Genomic DNA, 16,692 nt, shown 5'->3' on the forward strand with positions numbered 1-16,692 from the left:
ATATATATATATATATATATATATATGGGGTTTGTTAACACGCATACGCCTGTTTTTCAGTTGGTACGTTTTAACAATGTGTATCGGATTATAGTAGACAAAAATACCCTCATTTATTATGTATTCTAAGTTTTGTCAAGGATATTTAAATAATTTTCATTCTCAAAACAAAAAAAAAGAAACCCCCAAACCCTTACTCACCTCCCTCATTCTTCTCAACCATTTCTCTTTCATCTCTCTCACTCCAACATTTTCTCTCTGTCATCCCTATTCCTATTGTCCCAATTGAAAAAAAAAAAATCAGAAACCCTTGTCTAATCCTTATAAAAAACAATAAAATCATTTTTTACCTTTGAGATTTGGAAAGAGTAACGTAAAATGACAAAATTTATATTCATTTTACACACATTAATAAATATAAAATGATTATAAAAGAGTATACTTTTTCAACTTTTAAAAAAACATCTCTGATTCAAATTACCACCACCATCTTCAATTGAGTTGAGATGAAAAAAAAAATGTTGGAGCACATGACCGTGACATAACTGGAAAATGAAAATGAAAGCTGAATTTGACTCAAGCAAACAAATTTGCACTGATTAAAATGATGATTAAATTCTATTGAATGGTGAAAGGAATCAAACATCCACAAAAATACAAAAACGAATCAAACAGAAATAAAAAACGTGATCAAAGAGTACACTTATGAACAACACAGGATGGAAGTAGAGAAAATGAAAGAAAGAGCACTTAGCTCTTGAAGCATCGCAAGAATCAACTGGATTTGGAAGCCGAATGATGGAAGCGGCCTCCACCTTCAAGAATGGAGTGGCTCCTCGACTCAGAAGTGGCAGCGGAATTGAGATTGGTATGAAGGTGTTCTGTGCATGCAAGGTGTTTGTGATAATGTGTGACCATGTTTGGATGAGTGTGGAGATAAAATTCTAACTCAGATGTCTTTCCAAAAGGGAAAGGAGCTAGAGGGAGAATGGCTAGATTTCAAAAGAGGCTTTAAGTTTGGACTCGAGAGAATGGCTAGATTTCTGCAGCATTTCATTAACATCTTAAGTTATTTTTACTAGAGATTAAGCTTCTCTTTTATAGATGGAGAAGAGTAATGAGCCGTGCAGAGGAAGCTACAGGAATGTGCAAATCCATGTGCTGAAGATGCATAACCCATGTGGATTTCAAGCTCCATGCCAAACCCATTTATCACGTGTTTAATGGGTTAAATGTTGACTTTGTTATGGCTGAGCGAAGAAGGGTTTTAGCTGGGCGCCATTCTTTTCCTTTGATACTTCAAGACATCTTTTCATTCATCTTTAGCATTCTTGTTGAATTCCGTGTGCCTTCCTGTGCTTGGCCATCTTTGACATGGTTGTCCACCCTTATTTAGTCACGTAAAAAGCAAGGTACAATTATTTAGTTTAAGAGAATCTATCTAAGACTTTTGGTAAGGAAAGAGTTTTAGAAATCTTTATTCTACTTCCCTTTCTTTATTCTTAGTTGAAGTTGATACTTCTTTGGATAGGAAGTCCCAAAAGGGGTTGCCATCACAACTTAAGGACAATTTAAATATGAAATCTATTTACACATTTGACGTCGAATGTTGAGTACCCACGATGCAATGACTTGTTGTTTATTCCTTTCAAACACATGTTTTACTTCGAATTCTACGGATATACGACGTTAACATCTTCTTAAACCTATTATATTTTAACATATGATTTACATATCTTTTTTAAATTTTTATTTTATAAATTTTGTGTAAATTTATCTTCTGATATTTACATATTATAAAAATATAAGAAAGATTTGTGGGACAAATTTAAAGAGAATGAAAGGTAAATTTCTTTAAAACAATATTATAATTTCATATGGAAAATAATAATAATAATTAATGAGAATTATGTTTGTACAATCAGAATAATTAAAATCATAATAAATATTATTAAATTATTAAAAGTTATGTGAAATTAATGTTCTTTTAACATAGTCTACACTGTAAATAAAATACCGCATTTAGGACTCAGTCAACAAAAGGCTTTTTATAGTACATAAATGGTTAAGTTATCTTACTGAAAGGGAAGTGCAGAGGAAAAAGAAATATGGTTCACAATATGTTTAATGTTGAAAAAATTTTGAGATATAAAATAAAATGTCAAAGCCCTAAAGCTTTCGACGTTTTTTGGCGTGCTTTTCAATTGCAAAGGTTTCTTAGATGTACTATTGGAAGCCAAAATTTTCTTCATCTGCTAGTATAAAAAAGTACCATACATTAGGATCTTTTTTGTTTTTCCCGTCTCATAGAACGTCGAAGGCGGCGGGGCTGTGACGTGAAGGGAATTGAAGTATGTTGGGAGCATTAATTGTGTGCTCGCATTAATAGAACTTTGTATTCGGTAGGGCTTCGACGTTTTTTTCTTCCACCAATAGAAGGTGGCGAACTTATGATTTTTATTCTTTAAAATCGAATATGAAATTTTTTCTTTTTACTTCTTCCTTAATTGATTAAAGTTATCATTGTATTGAAATTTGCACTTTTAACTAGTGATCAGTTTTTGATCAATATCAGAACTGCATAATATTCTCTTCTCAACTAGATTGAGGGTTAGTCCACATACAATTCAATTAACATTCACAATTCATAGATCGTTTACTAAAATAAATCTTCATTTCATTTGTAAATAAAACCGAAGGAAATACAGAAACCTGAGGTGGCTTAATAGCCATGATTACAAAATTAAAAAAAAAAACTTAGAAAAGTAGTTCCTATTATTATCAAGAAGATTCCATTGAATCTCCATCATCAGAATCTTCAGTATGATCTTCATCGTGAGTAGGTGGACTTCCGACAGTTTGCTCATCAGTGAAGAACCATCCATTCTGAGTCCTTTTCAGCCCAATATATGACTGACTTGGCAAACCAATTTCTTGTGACCTTTTGCACACAATTCTTTCTTCTTCAGATACATCTACTCCTTGGAGTTCCAGCACCTTGCTGATAAATACTCCATATGGCAATTTGTGTGCATAATCATATCCTATAGCGATCATGTTGTCTTTTAGAACTGCAACCTAGTTGGTTGGGATTCTAGTCTTGATAGCATTCAACTGAAATACATATTCTGTTGACATTCTGTCCTCGTTCAATCTTCTAGGCAGCAGTAGCCAGGTTAGGACATAAGCAATAATTTTCTCCTCCTTGTTTAAGCCATCATGTAGGTATTGCTTATCCACCCTGTACCTTCTTGGATATCTTAAGCAGTTTACATATATAGCTCTCTTTGTTAGACACATGTTTGACTTAGAATCACGGATGTGAGAAGCCAAACCTTTAGCTTTCAGTCCAACAATATTTGACCATACATTATCGTCAATAGTAATGTTAACACCTTTTACCCTTGAGTGAATGACCCCATTTACAACCCTCAGGTTTGTGTAGAAAATCTCTTCCAAATCTGGATACCAATTTCCTTTCATTTGGACAAAATTAGAAAGCCCTTGATATGCAATCCATTCTTGAAAAAGGAAACCTTCTTTCTTGAACAATTGCAGGTCCAGATACTTGTGAGAAACTACAATTTTTAAATGTCTCCAGTATAAAAAATTTCCTCGGATCTCTTCATCACTTATCCATCCAGATGGGGTTGCGTTTCTTGTAACCCGAGCAACCTTCTCTTTTCTTCTTGATGATGATAATGAAGAAGCCATGTTTGAATGGAATTCTCAGAATGTCTTTCAATTACTTGTTGTTTTTAACTTCTCAACTTCTCTGGTTTAAAAATACAAACGATATGTCAAATTCTACTGGGCTTTGACGTTTAAATTGACAGTCTAGGACAAAGAGTTTGAAAAAACAAATGTTATATGTCGAATATTACGGACATTTGGCGTTTCCTTGTTTTGCCTCCCGCCCTTTTGTTTCCTTTTTTCATTTAAACCGTCCATATATAACCTCCCGTTAACATTATATTTTAAGATAAAATTTACATATTTGTTTTTATATTTTTATTTTATGAATTTGTGTCAATTTATCTTGTAATATTTACATATTATAAAATATAAAAAAATTTGTCGATGAAATTTAAAGAGAATAAAAATTTATTTCTTTAAAATATTATTTTAATTTCATATTAAAAATAATAATAATAATAATTTATGCAAATTGAGTTTTATTTATAGATAAAAATAATTAAAATCATAATAAATATTATTATATTATTAAAAATGATGTGAAATGAATGTTTTTTTAACATTCGAACTAACTTTTTTCATATAAAAAATGAAAAATAGTCTACACCGTAAATATTATTTTTATTAGATTCAACAACATTCCCATACCTAATATTTCTTTCGGATTTCTCTCTTTTTAAAAGTTTTATGATTAAGAGAGTTATGTTAAAACATAAATCAAGTCTTCTATGTCTCTTTCTAAGTGTGTGTTAATTTTAGGATAAAATAAGTATTATTATACTAAAAGACTTTAATTGACTAACGGTCGAGACTGGTTGACCGTAAATGAATGTTGGGATGGGCGATTCAGACTAAAGGTCGAGACAAACTAACATAAGTATAAGTTGAAGGTCAACTGAATGTCATTGGACTTTATTTTAGGCCACCAAATACATATGTAGCCACTTTGGAAGTCATAATATGCATTTGCATTTTTTTAGAGAGGATTCTCTTGGTTATTGGTTTAGAAATCTGATTCTTATAAAGATTAACATCTTTGTGGTAATTCTCTTGGTTATTAGTTTATAACTCTGATTCTTATAAAGATTAACATTTATGTGGTAATTCTTACCTTGTCAATCTGCTAGATTGTGGCGTCCCCATCTCTGTCTTAGGCAGAATTCGACCACAACCAAAATTTTGTTAAGGACCATGATATGTTAACAACTGTTTGAAAATAGACAATGTATCACTATTTTATTGGTTTGTATATTTAAAAAGTCCACAACGAAGATAAAAATTCAAACGTGTGATCAATATCTAGCCACGTTGTCATTAATGTCACCATAAATAATCATTAAAAGCTCATTTGCATTTCTTAAATTATAACGCTTTGAATCGATTCTTTATTATTTAGAATCAATTATATTAACTTAGAAAAATTTTGGCTAGAATTATATAAATATAGAGGGGCACATCAAACTTTTTAACTTCGATCCCTCTAAATCTCATCTTGGTAATTGAAAAGTACACAATTTCTGGGCAACGGGATGTCAATTTGTTATTATATGAATCAAATGACATATATTACTTTTTCCTTGATTGATGTTTGAAAGTCGAACTCAGAAGGGCTTCGACGTTCAAACGATATGGTGGCAGTCAGTTACCAAGCATTATTACACGATGTACGTCATCGATTCATCTATAAATATAGCTTGCATTTCACATAATCCCTTGCCTTATGTTTCTATATTGAACATATTAGGATTCATGTTTTTTATTTCCTTTGCATTTTCTTTTCCTTAGATTTTTAAGGAATTCTGCTCTTGATATTGCAATTTGATAACTCGAACTTGAAAGTGGCTCATTCATCGTCATTTCATATGAAGGAGCCCTTTCAAGTTCAAGTTAACAAAATGTTTTTATTTATAGTACATAAATGATTAACATATCTTATTGAAAGGGAAATGTTTAGGAAAAAGAAATATGGTTCACAATATGTTTAATGCTGAAACAATTTTATCTAAAATAATTATATAAAAAAGTTGTTCAACTTCATCATTCTACAATGTATGAATCGTTTTTTAAATTGTCTTGGAGTTGTCTTCTACCATTAGATTTCAGAGCTATTGATTTCCTATGGTGGAAACAATTCCAAGACAAATTAAATTTATACAGTTGACTTCGAATATTGAGTGCATGTGATGTCTTCTTCAACCAGAAGCCAAAGGTCACGCATTTTTTATTCTTCTTTTATTTTTACTTTTTAATCATCCAAACTAACGTCCAACGCCATAGGGTTGGACGTTATAGGTCAATTTGAATTCTCTCATGCATTATTTCTATGCTTTATAGTATTTTAACAATCGTGTGATCAATATCCAGCCACATTATCATAAATGTCACCATAAAAAATAATTAAAAGCTCATTTGCACTTCTTAATTTATAACGCTTTGAATCGATTCTTTATTATTTAGAACGATTCTATTAACTTAGCAAAATTGAAAGTGGAATTATATAAATATATAGGGGCACATCAAACTTTTTAACTTCAATCCCTCCAAATCTCACCTCGATAATTGAATAGTACACAATTTCTTGGGGGCGGGTAGTCAATTTGTTATTATATGAATCAAACAAAATATATTACTTTTTCTATGATTGATGTTTGAATGTGAAACTCACCAGGGCTTCGACATCCATACGAGATGATGTTAGTCAGTTAGTAAGCATTATTACAAGATATACGTCATCGGTTCATCTATAAATATATCTATTAAGCATTATTACACGATGTACGTCATCTATAAATACAGTTGATGTCTTCTTCAACCAGAAGCCAAAGGTCATCAAAGTTTTATTGTTTTTTTACTTTTACTTTTTAATCATCCAATATAACGTCCAACGCCTTTGGGTTTCGACGTTATGGGTCACTTTTTTCTTATTCAACCCAAATGAGATATATTATTAACTTTTTCACTGAATGATGTTTGAACGTCGGATTCGGCTGGGCTTCAACGTTTCCATGTACGTTCATCTATAAATATAGCTTGAATATCACGTAGTGACTTGCTTCCTGTTTCCGTATTGAAAATATTAGGATTCATGTTTTTTATATCTTAGCCCTTTCCCTTTCCCGAGATTTCGAAACATGTTTGTTCTTCAAATTGCAATTTGCTTACTACAATTTGAAAGTGCCAATTTCATGCCTAAATTCATATGAAGGTGGCCTTTCAAATTGAAGTCAACAAGATGTTTTTTATAGTACAGAAATGGTTATGTTATCTTACTGAAAGGGAAGTGCCGAGGAAAAAGAAATATGGTTCACAATATGTTTAATGTTGAAACAATTTTGAGAACTAAAATAATCATATAAAAAATTTGTTCAACTTCATCACTTAATAATGTATGATTTGTTTTTTAAATGGCTTGGAGTTTTTTCTACCATTAGAATTCAGAGCTATCAGATTTCCTATGGTGGAAACAACTTCAAAATATTTTAAATTTACACAATTGACGTCGAATATTGAGTACATTTGATGCAAACGCCTGGAGATTCACGCCATTCTTTTGAGAAAACCGACATTTATAACTTCGAGGATTTCAAAATGAAATACCAATTTACAAAACACAATATCTAAACTGAAGACCAAAGATGATTGAATACATTATAACCAAAAATAAGAAGTTAAAAAAAATGAAAAAACAAGCAAAATATTGGAGAATGTTTTTGAAATTCATAAATGTTAACATTTTCCTCTGGTTTTCCGACATGCCTTCATGGATAACAAAGAAATGACTTCTTTTAGAGGAGGAATTGAAGGAAAACCAAAGGAAAAAGTTAACATGAATTTGGTTGTGGAAGTTATGTAGATAGGTTTTCAAATGGTCTACTTAAAATTCATAAGTATTAACATTTTCCTCTGTTTTTTCCCTTTGCCTTCATGGTTAACAAAGAAATGTCTTCATTTAGTAAAGGGAAAGAACTAAAATAGATGAAAAAAGTTAACATGAATTTGATTACCGAAGTTATGTAGGATAGGTTTTCAAAGGGTCTACTTGAAATTCATAAGTGTTAACATTTTCCTCTTCTTTTCCACTATGCCTTCATCGTTAACAAAGAAATGTCTTTGTTTAGTGAAGGAATCAATGGAAAAGAAAAGGATAAATTTGGTTACGGAAGTTATGTAGGATACGTTTTCAAAGGGTGAAATTGAAATGTCTTCGTTTAGTAAAAGAATGACGGCAAAACAAAGGAAAAAAGTTAACATGAATTTGGTCAGGGAAGGTTTTCAAATGGTACAACTTGAAATGAAATCCAAATCTGTTAACCTATTTCTTCGGTTACTCCCTTTCTATTTCATTATTCTTTTAATCCAATATTAAACGTCGAATGCAAGTGATAGTTTGACGTTGTATTTGCTATAGAACGTTAAAGCATTTGACAGCATTGACGTGACAGGCATTTGAGTGGTTGGCACCATTAATTGTGAGCTTTTACCAGAGCACCAACATTACTTCGAATTCTGTGGGGCTACAACATTTTCTACTTCATTAAGAAGCCAAAGGTCGCTCCAATTTTTTTTTTTATTTTAATTTTTTTTCTTTTAAACCCTCACTTTAACGTCAAGACTCATAAATTTTCAACGTATTTTTTGTCAGCAAGGAGGTCATATCAGTAGCAAGGAGGCCATATTAGTATCCAAAGAGATTTTTTACTTTTTCTCTGAATGATGTTTGAATGTCGAATTTGGAAAATATTTGAAAATTAATTGTGTTCTTTTACCCTAACACCAATATTATGTCGAATTATACTAGGATGTTTTCAACTTCATTAAGAAACCAAAGGTCGCTCCAATTTTTTTTTTTTTTTTTTACTTTTTTCTTTTAAAATCTCAATTTAACATAAAAACACATATATCTTTGACGTATTTTTCGTCAGCAAGGATGTCATATCAGCAGCAAGGAGGCCATATCAGTATCTAAAGAGATTATTTACTTTTTCTCTGAATGATGTTTGAATGTCAAATTTGAGTAATATTCGACGTTCATAGTAGATGGTGGATTGTGAAAATTAATAGTATAATTACTCGATGTACTTCTTTTTTCATGATGAAATGGTATTGCACGATGATTCTATGACATTGTTTTATCTATAAATATACATTTGCTTTTCTTATTATTCCATTCATCTTATTTCTGTATTGAACATATTAGGATTCGTGTTTTTTTATCTCCTGAGTTCTTTTATTTCTCTAGAGTTTGAAATATGTTTGTTCTTTAAATTGCAATTTGCTGACTTCAATTGCAAAGTGTCGCATTCAGGCCTAAGTTCATATGAAGGTGGCCTTTGAAATTGAAGTCAACAAAATGCTTTTAATAGTACAAAAATGGATAATGCTGAAACAATTTTGAAAACTAAAATCAATTTATAAAAAAAAGTTGTTTAACTTCATCATTTGGCAATGCATGATTCTCTTTTTAAATTGTTTTGGAGTTGTTTTCTACCATTAGATTTCAGAGCTATTTGATTTCTTATAGGGTGAAAAACAAATAAAAATTTAACATGAATTTCTTTGGATTTCTTTGGTTTTCACCCCTTTTAACTTATATCTTTTGTTTCTTATACCTCCTTCATGTATCACCCAAACTTTTGTGACCTTATAGAGCTATGAGGAAACAAAAGAAAAAATGTTAACAAAGTGTCATGTAACTCCAAAATTTTATAAGTGGAGGTCTAGATCACGGTTCTATAATTGTATTTATAGAAATGGACTTGATCTTTGACATCAACTTTTGCATTATATGACATAATATTCCTCTTTTCTGATTTTTCTTCTTTTAAAACGTCATTTATTTGTAGAGTTCGACGTAAAAAAAAATTCAAGGATTTCAAAAAAGAATTTCTTTTCAAGTAAAGAAATCAAATGACACAGTTTTAAACACTAATCACTCAGCTTTATAAATAAAACACACTTTAACATTACCAAATTACAATACAACAACTTGTATGGAGAGATCAACCAAGTTTCATCAACATACATATTACAATTACATTAAAAACACATATAACAAAGACCATCCCCAGTGGAGGTCTAGATCAAGGATCCGTAATTGATTTATAGAAATGGACTTGATCTTTGACGTCAACTTTTGCATTATATGACGTAATATTCCTCTTTTCTGATTTTTCTTCTTTTAAAACGTCATTTATTTGTAGAGTTCGATGTAAAAAAAATTCAAGGATTTAAAAAAAAATCATTTCAAGTAAAGAAATCAAATGACACAATTTTAAACACTAATCACTCAGCTTTATAAATAAAACACACTTTAACATTACCAAACTACAATACAGCAGCTTGTATGGAGAGATCAACCAAGTTTCATCAACATACATATCGCAATTACATTAAAAACACATATAACAAAGACCATCCCAGTAACACCTTCAACCACTTCTCCAACATAACAACACTTTTCTCTAACCAAGCTATTTTCATCTTTTCATCATCATCTTCTTCCATCTTCATCACACTTTGTTCCATCATCAAACCGACACCTGCTTGTTGATTTCTTTCACTTCTACTCCTTTCTTCTCCATACAACACATTTCCTTCTTCTATTGCTTCTTCACTACACCAATGAAAGAAGTTGCAGCCAACGAAATCTTCGCCCCCACCCCGTTGAACGACAATAGGCACACTCCCTCGTCAAAACCCATAAAATTAAACAAACATTTCTGCTTATATTAAACTGACCTTGAAGTTTAAATCAAAACATCAAAGCCCCATAAAACTCGACGTTCATTGACGGTAAATATTTAAACCAACGNGCCATTTTTTATTGTTTTTTTTCTTTTAAAACACAAATAGTACNTTCATTTCTAAAGCCATGGACGTATTATTGTGAGCCAGAAGCAAAAGAGTTACTCCCTTTTTTAATTCTTTTTTCTTTTTTCTTTTAAAATACCAAGATTACGTCGAATTCTACAAGGATTGACGTATTATTTTTCATCCAGAAGCCAAAGAGTTTCTCCATTTTTAATTCCTTTTTCTTTTTTCTTTTAAAACACTAAGATTACGTGGGGATTGACGTATTATTTCTCAGCCAGAAGCCAAAGAGTTTCTCCCTTTTTAATTCCTTTTTATTTTTAATCCAACAATAAATGAAGAGTTATTCCCTTTTGAATTCAACAATAAACGAAGAATTCTAATACTTGGACGTTTNAATTTAAAAACCACCAATAGTACGTCTATTGCTTAAGCTATTCGACGTATTATTGTCAGNCAGAATCCCAAAAGCCAAAAGATAAAGTTGATGAAACGTTGATTAAAGGCTAACTCCAACAATTGCTAAACAACATAGTTAAACGTCGATCACTTTAGATGTTTAACGTTGATGAAAATGTTTTGTTGGGCTCTCTATTTTTGGAAAATTTTATTTGGGCCTGAAACTGAAAAGATTTGATGCACAACTTTATAAATAATAGGTTTGACAACCTATTATGCACTCAATGTTCTCTAAACTAGAGACTTACAAACCCTAGAATTGTGAAATATTCCAGAATCTGAACAGAAATGGCTTCTTCTTCATCATCAAGAAGAAAAGGGAAGGTTGTCGAGATTACAAGGAATGCTAATCCTATAGGGAGGATTAGTGATGAAGACATTCAAGGGAAGCTTTTAAGTCTAAGGAAGATTAAAACTCTGGTTTGTCATAGATATCTGAAACTGGTGAGNGTGTTCTACTCCAACATAAAGATGAGTGATGAAACATTTTGTTCCACAGTCAAGGGGGTTGATTTAAAGGTTTAGATTAGGATTGTCGTTTTTCAACCAATCAGGAAAGAAGGCTTTCTCTTTCAGAAATGGGTTGGTCACCAAGGACTTATTGGATTCACCATGATAAAAAATGATGATAATCAACTAGTCTATCCCATCTCTGAATCTTGGAATGCAAACAAAACANGTTTGAAAAAAACTAAAGAAGATTATTGGGTTAGATGGTACGCGATGAAAATAGATTGTGTCTGAATCGTTGAAAAAGATACCTGGAATTCAGGTAATTGGAAAGCTGACACAATCATTGAAAAAAGACTCTAAGAATTGCAAAATCACCGATCATAATGGAAAGGAAGGTGATGTGAACAACTAGAAAGGGATCAACAATAATTATGCAACAGAAGAATATGGATTTTTGTTGTTTGATTTTAATTTTGTAATCAGTGGCTTCTGAAGCCATTTTTTGTTTTGCTGGTTGTAATTGTCTTTGAATATTAATGAAATTCTCTTTTTGCATATATTAGTGAATGATGATTGAATTGTTTAAATTGATTAAATATNATAAAATCACTTTTATGATTGCAAATGTCCATTTTAATGTTACATGATTACATTGCATGCAACATACTCAATATGGGATAACGATTATTGCACAATATGTTGGTCGGTATCAGCAAAAGAGTATAACGCAGCGGAATAAAACTTAAAGTAGCGGAAAGTCACTTTTGTAAATTAAAATGGTCAGTTTTAAAAATAAATTATCTAAAGGAAAATTTATCGAACAATTGATGTGTAGATAAAAGTAAAGAGTGTAGTGAGTAGAAAAATCACACAATTAATTTTATACTGGTTCGATTCAAAAGAATCTACGTCCAATCGTTAATGACTAACAGTTTCACTAAAAATGAGTTTCACAGATTACAACAAAAGTGAATAAAATATGATGATTAAACCTTCCTTCGACGAACGAACCGGAAGATGAACACTCTACCAACTCGAAGAGAACCGCTCTGACTATTGACACACGAAACGCAGGCCTCTCCTATTCGTGAGAGTAGGTATAGCACCTTGCTAACTCGAAGAGAACCGCTCTGACTATCGACACACGAAACACGAGCTTCTCCTATTCACGAGACCAAGCAAGGGAACTGAACAAAGCTTTTGAGAACTTCCTCTGACAAACAGTATTCTTCAAAAGCTTTCTGTTCAATAACATTACTTTTGAAATTCTCAAAAGGCCAATATATAGCTAGCTAGTCTGAATATGAAAGGTCAAGTCCCAACTACCAGTAATAATCGATTATTGTAATTGATAATCAATTATTCAAGTCCGTTACAGGTTTTTCTAAATAACTTAGGTAGTTTTCAAAAAACACCCGTGATAATCGATTATTTGCAGTGATAATCGATTATTCCAGAGCAACATGGTTTTTCAGAAAAGCTTAGGATAATTGATTATTGCTCCTTATAATCGATTAAATACATGACAGTACCAAAAATGCGAGATTTACATTTTTAAAGACATTCCTAACACAATTATACTCTACAAAGTGCTTTTAAAATAAATTATAATATCTTCTTCAATTTTATCTTCTTGCAGCATCATCAAAACCAATTTCTTCAAGATTTACCAATGCTCCTCATTGGTAACACAATATACCGGAACTCTTTTTTTTTTCTCATTTTTAACACACAAATAATACGTGGTTTGACAAAGCAACTCGACGTGTTATCGGTAATCAGAGTATTAATATTACGTCAATTTACTAGGAACATGACGTTTTATCGTTCATCCAGAAGCCAAATCGCTCCTTTTTTTTCTTTTTATCTTTTTTTTTTCTTTTTCCTTTTGAACCTTCTATAACATGTCAGTTATTAAAATATTCGAAGTCCTCTGTATATTCGAAATCCAAATCTATCAACCTTTTTCTTTGGTTTTTTGTACTCCTTCAAGCTCTTTTATGTCTTTTATGTCCTTGAAGGAGATAACAGAAAACAAAAGAAAACAAATTAACAAATGGAGTTCATAGGAGAAATTTTATGAATGGGAGATGTAGTGTTTTGAAAGGGTCCAAAATCGAAATGTATCAACCTTTTTCTTTATGTTACTAAATTCCTTCAAGCTTTTCATCATGACAGAGTCAAACCACAAAGAAATGACTCCTTTTTGTGACCTAGAAGGAGCTACTAGTAACACAAAGAAAAAAAGTTAACAAAAAGAAACATTGGAGTTGTTACAAGAAAGTTGATAAATGGATGTGTACTTAAACAATTACTGTTGGGAAAGGCCTGATATGGTAAAAGGAAGTCTAATTAAATGTTATATGGGAAAATGTTGTTTGCTGCTAGAAACAAAGAGGTTGACGTCAATTTCTCTAGACTTCTAAAGTGTATTTTTGATTTAATTTTTTCTTCTTTTAATCTAACAATAAACATCAAATTCCTTGAGCATCTGACGTATTATTCGTTATCCGAAGGCAAAGGTCGCTCTTTTTTTTTCTTTTTCCTTTTTAAATTACCATAAAACGTCTAACTCAAGGGGGCTTCAACGTGAAAGGCATTGGAGTGGTTGTTAGCATTAATTTTGTGTTGTTACTAGAGTGGTTGTGAGCATTAATATTGACTCTATAAATATAATACTTAACTCTATACAATTGCACAGTTTGATCGTTATTGATTCATTTTTTAAAGTTTCAAGAAGTTGTTTTCTCCAAAATCAGATCCACTAATTTTGTAGAAAACAACTTCCTGAAACTTAAAAATTGAATCATATAATCAAGAAACTTGAAGTTATAAAACCAGTTTCAGGGGTTCTACAGATTTTGAAAAAGCACTTATCTTATTACTATTTTTCTTTCCTCCAGATTTCTGTTGTTGAAATTCTTCTTCCATCAAATATGTTGATCATATTTAGATGATAAATTTTTTATATTTTCTTGAAGATTTTTTTTGCCATCATATCAGATCATATGATTTGCTTCTACGAAAAAATCTTCAAGAAATTTGAAAAATATATCACCATATAGAAGTGTTCCGAGAAAATTTCAAGGAGTCGTTACGAGAAATTTTATAAATGGAGGTGTAGAAATTACCCATTGGTCCGAAACTATGTTTTTAAACATTACGTCAACCTTTACTTCTACAACGTTATATATTGCTTTAAACGTCAAACCCCCAACATGTTCTACGTTCTATATGATTTAATAGAAAAAAAAAAGAAATAATAAAAAGGGAAAAAAATGTGGAATCACCCTTTGGCTTCTAGCTGACATATAAACCTGTTTGAAACAAGATGACTTAGTTTCAACACCAAGAAGGGGGGGGGGGTGAATNGGTGAGGTTCAAAAATCAGAATCTTTTTAAAATCTTTTTTGCAAAGTATAAAGCTTTACAAAGTTTCTTTAATCGCAAGGAATCACAAGTTTTAGTGCAGCGGAAATATAAAGTTGACTACGCAAAATGTAAAGTTGACTACTTAAAGTAAAGAGTTCAGGGAAAGAGAAAGCAAACACAAACTTTTTATACTGGTTCGGCCTCAATGCCTACATCTAGTGTCCTTCCATAACCAGGAAGTCAATGCACTATATTATTCAAGGTTTTTACAACGAGATTTCTATAGAGACCTCTACGTCAAAAGTATAGACAACCTCTCTAACCCTCTAACTAAAAGTATAGGCAACAACACAAAGATCTATAGCAAGATATCCCATCTTCTGCAATCTTCAACCCACTTTGAACAATCATCAAAGTTTCCATAACTTCCGCAAGTTCTCCTCCTGTAATCTGAACAGGACAATCCAATCTTCAATAGATTGACAAGCAGTCTTGATCAATTCATGAACACCAACGATGCAGAATTTGATAAAACAGTAAGCGCAAATCACTTCCTCCTAAAAAAACTCTTCAAAGAAAGATCTCCACCATCTTCTTGATGAGTTCTTGGATCCTTTTCACACAGATCACAATCTGAAATATCAAAATTAAATTGTTAGAATAGCCTAGTCTCTGTGATAAACAAAATCACGTCTATTTATAGGTTTTCTATAAAACAAACACTCTTGTAGTCGACTTTACTACTAATACAGTTGACTGTCACTTGACAATTGTAACAGTTAAAACAATTAGTAGTAGTCAAACTAACCAAATTAATTACGCAATTAATTCAGTTGACTTGCAATTAATGCTTGACTAAAGAATTAAAATATAGTCGTTATAGATCACAAGCATTAATATTCAAAACATAACTGATAACAGTCTAAAAACCGTTATTTTCATACTTAAATTTGATATTAAAACACACCCTTTATAGCTTAGAATGAGTTTAAAATCAAGTAAATCACTTAGTTGAGTCATGTGAGAGTCAAAAGTTGGTTTTAGAGATATTATGCTTGTTTTTACATTGCTTTGCAGGGTTTTAAGGTGAATTGAAGATGGAAGTGAAGTAAGGTGGACTTAGACCCGTGAAAGAGAAAGAAAAAGGATGAAAAGAAGGGTCAAGTGAGCCGCTGAGCGCCAGAATGGACCGTTGAGCGTCCAAAGCGATTAGAGGGAAACCGCTAAGCAGTAAAACTGACTGCTGAGCGGTCTAAACGGCTAGAGGGAAACCGCTGAGCGGTGAACTTAGGCGCCTAGGCGGTTGTCTGTTTTTATTAGCTAGATTCTTTAATCTTTTTGTTATCATTTTGGACTTATATATAGCCCCAGTGCGAATGAAAACACATTCTTTTGGCAGAGAGAAACGTCCAGAGCTATTCCACGCACCTTAGAGGAGGTTCCTTGGATACTTAGGCTCCAATCTACCAAGTTTAGGGTTATTTCTTCCATTCTTTCTTCATATTTCATCTAGTTTCACCATGGTTATGGTGAACTAAACCCTAGGTTGTTGGGGAACAATGTAATCTTTTGAAACTCTTATATATCCAAATTCTTATTTATTTTATATGCTTGCATATGCTTGATTTATCAATTGTTGGGTTCTTCACCTTTGCTTAATGCTTTTATTGTTTAACTCATTCGGTAAATGATGTTTGTCTTTATTGATACGGGGACGTACAATAATGTCATGAACTGGTGTTGAATTCCTTGATTAAGCATTACCACCTAGGGATAGGGGTAGGACGATCAATTGTATTTTGCTTCTGCTTATCATGCATTATTAATTACTAGGGGAGGCTAGGGATAGCAAGCCGGTAATTAGTAATAGGCTCTTTTCACCAAGGGATTGGGTTAAGGGTA

This window comes from Vigna radiata, chromosome 2 (genome assembly GCF_000741045.1).
Source record: "Vigna radiata var. radiata cultivar VC1973A chromosome 2, Vradiata_ver6, whole genome shotgun sequence".
In the NCBI taxonomy this organism is placed as follows: domain Eukaryota; kingdom Viridiplantae; phylum Streptophyta; class Magnoliopsida; order Fabales; family Fabaceae; genus Vigna; species Vigna radiata.